At 41.6% G+C, this 8,967-nt stretch overlaps 1 pseudogene; it reads left to right on the top strand.

The window, feature by feature from the left end:
* The first annotated feature begins 2,573 nt into the window (after positions 1-2,573).
* Positions 2,574-4,264, top strand: LOC122764229 (annotated as a pseudogene).
* The last annotated feature ends 4,703 nt before the right edge of the window (positions 4,265-8,967 follow it).

The raw sequence follows: 8,967 nt of genomic DNA, 5'->3' as shown, positions 1-8,967 counted from the left end.
GCTGAGTAAAGAATGAACTGAACTAATGCTGATCAGCTGTTGTGAAACCAAAAAATGGTCAATCTAGAGTTAAGGTTTTAACTCAGAGTTTGTTGAACCTGCTTTCTGAAACAGGCCCTGGTCTCAACTCTGGATTGTCACGGTGTTGGGTTTCTAATAGACTTCCCTAAAATTCTAGATAAGAGAGCTGCTCCAGCTGCACGGGAGCTGCTGAGGGAGCTAATGCCAGGGGAGTGGCTAACTGACTTAGCTTCTATGGTGCGAAGCTGAGTTTCTACCTCACTAAGCCTCACCTCCAGTATCTTTATCACTAAAGGAGGCAGAGGAGTAACTCAACATGTGGCACACAACACAGGAGAGAGCAGGAGAAGGAGAAGCCATCGCTGCTAAGCTAACTTGTCACGCTAGCAAAGAAAAACCACAGTAGGTGAATCGTGAGAGTGAAAGTTAGAGTTTAAGTAGCGGGTGAAAGTATTAAAGGCGACATAGAATGCTTGTATCACACATATATGTTAGTTATGGATGTCTACTTACATATATTAACTTGTTTTCATGATTAAAAACCTCCTAATCGCTGCAAACGAGCCGATCAAAATATCTCCTCACTGACGCTCTCGTCAGCCGCGCTGTTTCAGACCAAACAGTTGCTGTGATTGGCCAGCCAACGAGAGCTTTCCTACTGTCCTGTGATTGGCCAGGTACCTGGAAGTGACGTAATAGATAGGCCAGCTCTCAGATACACAGCTCCCCCTCTGGCACGGTGGATGCTCTGCATCTCAGCAGCTACAACGAGAGTAGTTCTTCTTCTTCTGCGGTTGAACGTAAGCAACCGGATGTGCCCGGACTAGTGCCCGCACCAGGAGGCGCTACGGTGGTGAGAGGAGTGGTGAGGATTTCTGATGACGACATCAAATTAAGGAAGTGTCGATCCGCTTCGCAGAGCCCAGGAAAACAAAACAACACTATTTTCTCAGCAGTGGCTGAACTGTTTGTTCTGAAACTTTAGGGTTTCATAAACAAGGTCATGACGCAGATACACACACAAACGCAGCGTTAATTGGAGCTTCCGGTCTATGTCACCTTTAACCAATTTACAAAACGAGTGCTTGTTCAGTTCATCGATCGTAACAGGAGATCAATCACAGAGAGAGCAGGAGACACAGCGTAACACCGGTGGAAGAGTATGGTGTTATATTTGGGCCACATTCATGAAGGAACAATGTGAGACTTTGAGCACAGAAAAATGTATTTTGCAAGCTTAATACATGTATTTGCATGTTTGCAAATATTCATTTTAACAGTTTAATCAATTTTACTCATATGTCCACTCACATCTCAAATCTCAACCTTCTGTGCACGCTCATCTTTACCCGAGTGCTCGCTCATCTTTACCCGAGCACTCGCTCATCTTTACCCGAGCACTCGCTCATCTTGGCACAGCGTTACAAATGTGCCACAAAATCAACCAATGAGAGACTTTATAAATTTAGACTGGCTGTATTTGTCTCCAATCACAACGCTTCCATAACAAGATATTCATGAGTGACACTGGCACATTTATAGATTGTTGAAAAAGTGACCAGAATGATTTCAGCACAGTGACAGTGACACTGAACAGCTCCTCTGCCGTGGATCATGGTTCTGATCACTTCCCCTTTGACCTCTCCTCTCTAAAGTGCAGATACAGTCATCATAGAGTAAACTTACTGAGGAAAAATGACCATCATGCAACTGTGCCCTTTTATCAAAAACAGCAGCACAAAGTTAGACCTTCCTTTCAACTCAAAGGTTGTGGGTTTGTGGGTTAAGGGCAAGACCCTTCACCTTGTGTTGCTCCTGACAGTTTATTATAGTTATTATATCTGGAAAGTATTTAACACTAATTAGCTAACAAATATTACAGATACAGAAATATGGCGTTCCTTCCCCATAATAATACAGTTCATTTCATGCCAAAAACACACCAACATTAATAAACAGGAACCAGGTGGAAAAAACATGTAATTCCCATTTTAGTAGGAAAGCTCTTCTTTATTACGTTGCTTTTCAGAAGATCAAAGACTTATTGCTCTAATCATTTCCAGCAGACTGTACACTGAGAGGTGTAATGCTGCCCTCCACTGTTCAAAGTTCTGAAGTTTGCAATCACTGTTCTAAGTTCTCAGTCTCATCTTCTTGTCCTTCTTTGTTGCATTCAAAACACCTTAAAGAAAATTGCCTTAATGGCAAGATGACAATGCTTCTCAATATTAAATAATGATTATAGTGAAAAACCTGAGCGCCCCAGGTCAGCCTGTTGTCCTTTGAATATACTACATGAAAAAAGCGTTTTAATTGTCCCGGGAAGTCCAAACTGGCAGAGACCATCTGCATGTCAAAGTAACATCCATCATGTTTATTATGTGCCAGCATCAAAGCTCCTCTTCAAAGAGTTCTCTAGTGTTCCATGTCACCTGGAAGGAGTTCTTACATTACCTCTATAACCTCTAGTGCTCCACATCAGTTGGAACTCACACGGTTGCATTACTGCTCTCTCTTCTAGTCTTACTTAAAAAAGAACGAATTTCACAACCATGTCACTGGAAAGAATCATATCTTTCTTGATCGGTGACTGTTGTGGAGCACTCAGTCCTCTGTACAAGCGATTGGTAGACAACATCTTTCCAGCAAACCAAAAGAATGGGCTAGTAAAAGCCAACATGGAGAAGCTGACATTCTATGCCTTGTTGGTTCCAGAAGAGCTTCATACAGGTATGTGTGCATAGCAATGGAAGCGCTGGACCAGCTGCTGATGGCCTGTCGCTCTCAGAGCATCAACCTGTTTGTGGAGAGTTTCCTGAAGATGGTGCGTGAGGTGCTAGAGTCGGACAAACCTAGCCTACAGATCCTAGGAACCAATTCGTTTGTGAAGTTTGCCAACATACAAGAGGACAACCCCTCCTACCACCGCTGTTACCATTTTTCTGTGTCACGTTTCAGTGACATGTGACACTCTAGCGACGAGGACCCCGATATCTGCTTCAAGATTCGCATGGCAGGTATCAAGGTGAGGATGACGGTGAATGACGACCTACAGGCCAATATCTGGGACCCTGAGCTCATGGACAAGATTGTCCCCTCTCTACTTCTCAACCTGCAGAGTGGAGAATGCACACAGAACCACTCCCCTTCGCTGCTGTGGATGTCAGAGAAAGAAAAGAGTGGCTTGGTGGAGTTGACAGAGTGCTGCTTTAGGGAGCTTCTGAGACGAGCTGCCTATGGCAAAACACTTATTAGTCTCATGGATTGGCATGACAACAGCTCCAAGCTCCTCAGCATGAGCAGCATCCTGGACATATCTGTGCTCAAGATCAAAGTGGTCAAGTGTTCCAGACAAGATAAGTTATTCATGAAAGGTCACGGCCAGCAGCTTTACCAACACATCTACTTGGTGTGCAAGGAGCAGAGCAATGGTAGGCAGCATTACGAGAACCTTTTTGCTTTGTTTGCCATTTTGAGTGTGGAGCTGGCAAATCCAGAGGTGGTTCTGGACCTCGTTCGCCTGACAGTTGCATTGCAGGACCTGGCACTGTCAACTGACGAGGATCTGCCTATTAACAATCGCTGTGCTATTCATTCCCTGACTGCCGCTTACTTCAACCTTATTTGCCAGCTCACCACTATTCCACCCTTTAACAAGCATATACATGAGGTTATTAAGGTCAGGCAGGTAAATAGCCCTCACCTTTTACCCGAGGGTGTCTTCACAGACAACCCAAAGCTGCCTGCCTCACTGGAGAATGTGATGTGATGTTTTATTTCTCCAGTCAAAAATCTCTGAAGTCCTTGGGGGTGGTGGTTATAACACATAGAGACTTTCTATACCTTTCATTCCTCAGTACACAGAAGATGATCCATTGGTGAAACTGTCTCACAGGTGGAGTTACAGTCTAGAAATAGTCCAGAGAAAGAAGAGAGGAGAGTGACAGAGGAGATCACATTCAAAGCCTTGAAAAATGTCATCGTGGGCAGTGTGGATATGGAGGAGCAGGACAGGGAGTGGAGGAGACGAGTGATGGATAAGTTTCAGAAGGCCCCCTTTAAGGCAATAGCTGCACATTGTGGTCCATTGTGGTCCATGTATAGGAGACTAAATCAAATCTTAGAGATTACAATTAGACCTCCACCCAGTCCTGCTGGAACCATGTTATCAAGTCATGGCCAAAGTCAAAGATCATCTGTACCCATCTATGACATGACATTTCCTGACCTGTTTTTGTACTAAACCAGAAAGTCAACTGAGGTGTTGAATAAGTATTGTACACACTTTAATGGCTGTAAAGTTGTTAACCACATCATTTACAAGAGATATTCAGCAATAACAAATGTTGTATCCAGGCCACTTTAAAACATTTTTTTAACTTAGTCCTCTGAAATGACAATTATTTCACTCAGCGGGCAGAACTTCAGGCCATCCTGAACAAAACCACCCACAGCCACCTATCTCTCTGTCTGTATGCATGTACTGTATATACACACAATTTACACAATGTTTTTTGTTTTTTTTAAATAATGATTTAATTATTAAGTTTCATTCAATTATTGTAAATAAAGTATTCAATTGTTCAAAATTGATTAAATAATCAATTAATAACCAAATTGTACATAATACAATATAATAATAACAAAACTGATTTATATGGAATTAGATTTTCAAACAACATTTTCAAGAAGCAAAAAAAAAAAATCGATTTAATCATTCAAAAATATTGTATTTTATTGTTTGAAAACACACTTTCACGTTCTTTGTGCCGTGGTCTTTTGTTTGTGGGTGGGCCTTAGGAAGCTGCCTGCTGATTGGCTGGAGATTTGGAGTGACAGCTCAATGGACCGGAAGTCATCACAGGCTTGAGTCCGTCTGGAGCCCGTTAGACCATGGATGTATTATAAGAACTGGATGTAGCTCCGCCCCCTCTGCCTTGAAGACAATGTTGTCATGGTGGCCACTCGTGGTACTGCAACAACAAATACTCATGCGGCCCAAAAAGCAATTTTCCCATTGAGCACAATAGTAAAAGAGACGCCTGTAAAAGTGTCCACAGGACACCTGGAGACATGGACACAGACATGTATAGATCTTTATATTCTATATTTTTAATTCATGGAGTTTCACATTTGTAAAACCTTCCTAAAGGCCATAAAAAGCCCAGAAACATCTTATTTCCCAGAGTGACGTCACAGCTGTGTACGAGCACAGCAAAGCGCGGTCATGTGACGTCTCGGGAACGGCTACTGTCAGGGAAACGTACTATTATAGCAGCTCAGCCTCAAACTTCCGCTACTGAGGTTTCTGACTCCGGATGACCTGGTTGACGCGCTTTGCCTTGGTGATCGCTCTTTTGTACTCTGATTGAATGTCCACGCTGTTCGTTTCGTTGCAATATATTGGTTTTATTGCTGTGCGTTTTCTTTGCATAATGAAATTCCAACAAACAATCCAAACATTCATGAGAAGCGCCTCCGCGGTACAGCGGTCGAAAACCGTTTGCCCTTCCGGTTCACAAACCTAACAAGGACAGTGATATTGCCACCTATATACACACCTGAGCTCCCCCTCTGAGAGCACAGCGACCCCACACACACATTGAGTGAATTACACCAAAGCCTCATACCACAATCAAACACATTCGGCTTCTATACGTACGATGTGAAAGCTTTATGAGAAATTTGAATAAATGAAGGCGGTGACTGGTTTTCTTTTACATTTTTTAAATATTAGGACGAAACAGGCTTTAGTTATTTATTCGTCGCTCATTAGGATTTATTTCAAATTTATTATCGATGTATTAACGAGCTGCTGTGTGGATTCATGCTGACATCGAGAACACGGGGCAGATGACGGTGTGATGACCTCAGACCTGCGCTCACTTCACCACTGATTCCCGGGGAGGCTGCTGGTCTTATCATCACTATCTGTTCATAAAGTTACTGATAAATGTGATGAACACATGAATTAGAGTTGAAATAAAATGTTGAGTGAAAAAATCTGGAGTTTTAAACTACGTTTAACACATTGTTATTGTTCCTAATAATATACCCACAACAAATACTACTGCTATTCTAGCGATACAAAGCTACATGCTAATCAGTGAAGTATTCCTTTAACTTCCATTTTTCTTTTTGACATAAAATGATGTCTCTGGGTGTCCTCAAGAAGAACACTGTACAACAGGGGTCACCAACCTTTTTGAGACCCAGAGCTACCTGAAGGGTAGAGAATAATATGGAGGGCTACCATATTAACATGTCATACATTTAATGACCATTTAAATGATGAATATTATGCATTCAGCTGCATACACATTCATTTCAGGGCTTACTAACGATTATCACAGTTTTATAAACAATATCAAAGACATTTTACTCAGTGATCATATGGATACATGCAAGTGAGGTGAAGTGAAATGATCCCGCGGGCACCACGTTGGTGACCACTGCTGTACAAGAATATGTGTGTGTTCTTGTATTTGTTACCCTGTTAGGACCATTTCTGTCTGGAAAAACCCAAACCAGGATCAGTGTCTTAGTTTCATAAGAGCTGAGTCATTCTATACATCTCACACACACACACTCTTGTACAATTCAATTCAATTCAATTCAATTTTATTTGTATAGCGCCAAATCATAACATACATTATCTCAAGGCACTGTACATAGACAACATCAAAGAGAGCAGAGACCCCCAACAGTTCACACAATGAGCAAGCACTAGGCATCAGTGGAGAGAAAAAACTCCCTCTTAACAGGAAGAAATCTCTGACAGAACCAGGCTCAGAGATGTGCGGTCATCTGCCTCGACCGGTTGGGGTGAAAGGAAAAATGGGGGATAGTGGAGAGGTGGGGGAGAGAAAATGGGGGGAGAGAAAGGACAAGAGGGAGAGACAGAAGAGAGAGAGGGAGACCAGCAGCAGATACACAACAACTGTATCAGGTTACAAGTTTATACAGTTACTGATATCGACTTTTTAATTTACAAAATAATAATAATGGTGACGATGAGCGTAGCCTCGGAAACTGGATCTTGATCCTTCAACCTGCATGATGAGAATACGAGAGAGAGAGAGAGAGAGGGAAGGAAGGAAGGACACAAACTAGGGAGAGAAAGAGACAAGGTTAATGACATATAAAAAGTCATAATCAAATGCTGAGTGTGAGAGAGTGAATGTGCGTGTACCACTGGAAAATCCCCCAGCAGTTTAGTTCTATAGCAGCATAACTAAGAGATGGTTTAGGTTTCCCTGAACCAGCTCTAACTATAAGCTTTATCAAAAAGGAAAGTTTTAAGTTTAACTTTAAATACAGAGAGAGTGTCCGCCTCCCGAACTATCATTGGAAGCTGGTTCCACAGGAGAGGAGCCTGGCAGCTAAAGGCTCTGCCTCCAATTTTACTCTTACAGACTCTGGGAACCACAAGTAAACCTGTATTTTGTGACCTAAGTGGTCTATTAGGATGATAGGGTAAGACTAGGTCTTTCAGGTATGAAGGGGCCTGACCATTAAGTGCTTTGTACGTGAGGAGGAGGATTTTAAATTGAATTCTAAACTGTATGGGGAGCCAGTGTAGAGAAGCTAACACTGGAGTTATATGGTCTCTCTTTCTAGTTCCTGTCAGAACTCGTGCTGCAGCATTTTGAATTAACTGAAGGATTCTAACAGACTTGTTAGAACATCCTGCTAATAAGGAGTTACAGTAATCTAATCTAGATGTAACAAAAGCATGAACTAGTTTTTCAGCATCCTGTAAAGACAGAATGTTTCTAATTTTCATAATGTTCCGCAGGTGGAAGAAGGCTGTTCTGGAAATTAGTTTTATGTGTGAATCAAATGACATTTCCTGGTCAAAAGTAACTCCAAGGTTCCTCACAGTGGAACTGGAAGCCAGGGTGATGTCATCTAAAGTGACAATGTGGGCAGAAAGTTTTTCTCTGAGGTGTTTAGGGCCAAGTATAAAAGTTTAAAAGTAGAAAGTTACAGGTCATCCAGGACTTAATGTCTCTGAGACATTCCTGGAGTTGAACAACCTGATTTATTTCATCCGGCCTCATCGATAGATATAGCTGTGTGTCATCTGCATAACAATGAAAGTGTATGTTATGCTTTCTAATAATGTTCCCTAGAGGAAGCATATATAAGGTAAAAAGTATAGGCCCAAGCACTGAGCCTTGTGGAACTCCACAATTAACTTGTGTTTGTAATGAGGCTTTATCATTAACGTGAACAAACTGGAATCTATCAGATAAGTATGATTTAAACCAGCAGAGGGCAGCACCTGTGATACCAAGAGTCTGCTCCAATCTCTGCAGTAGAATATCATGATCAATGGTGTCAAATGCAGCACTAAGATCTAACAGGACAAGTAAAGAAACTAGACCATTATCTGACGCCAAGAGAAGATCATTACTAACTTTAACTAGTGCTGTTTCTGTGCTATGGTTTAATCTAAAACCTGACTGAAAATCTTCAAACAGGCCATTAATGCGCAGATATTCACATAATTGATTGGCAACAGCCTTTTCTAAGATTTTAGAGACAAAGGGAAGATTAGATATCGGTCGGTAATTAGCTAAAATATGTGGGTCAAGGGTCGCTTTTTTTAGAAGGGGTTTAATAACTGCTACTTTAAACGTTTGGGGCACATATCCAGTTAATAAGGATAGATTAATTTGAGTTAATATAGAGTTGTTAATTAAAGGAAACACATCTTTAAACAGTTTGGTGGGGATAGGATCTAACTGACAGGTTGATGGCTTAGATGATGAAACTAATGATGTTAACTCAGGGAGATCTATAGTGGAGAAACTGTCTAACTGTGCACCTGGTGCTTCTAAAGCTCTTGTACTAGAAGATGAGTCAGTCCCAATATGAGGGAGGAGATGATCAATTTTTTCTCTAATTGATGTTATTTTATTCACAAAAAGGTTCATAAAG

The sequence above is a fragment of the Solea senegalensis genome, unplaced genomic scaffold, assembly GCF_019176455.1.
Source record: "Solea senegalensis isolate Sse05_10M unplaced genomic scaffold, IFAPA_SoseM_1 scf7180000017342, whole genome shotgun sequence".
Classification (NCBI taxonomy): domain Eukaryota; kingdom Metazoa; phylum Chordata; class Actinopteri; order Pleuronectiformes; family Soleidae; genus Solea; species Solea senegalensis.
The sequence above is the reverse complement of the archived record's forward strand: the minus strand, read 5'-3'. Positions and strand labels throughout refer to the sequence as shown.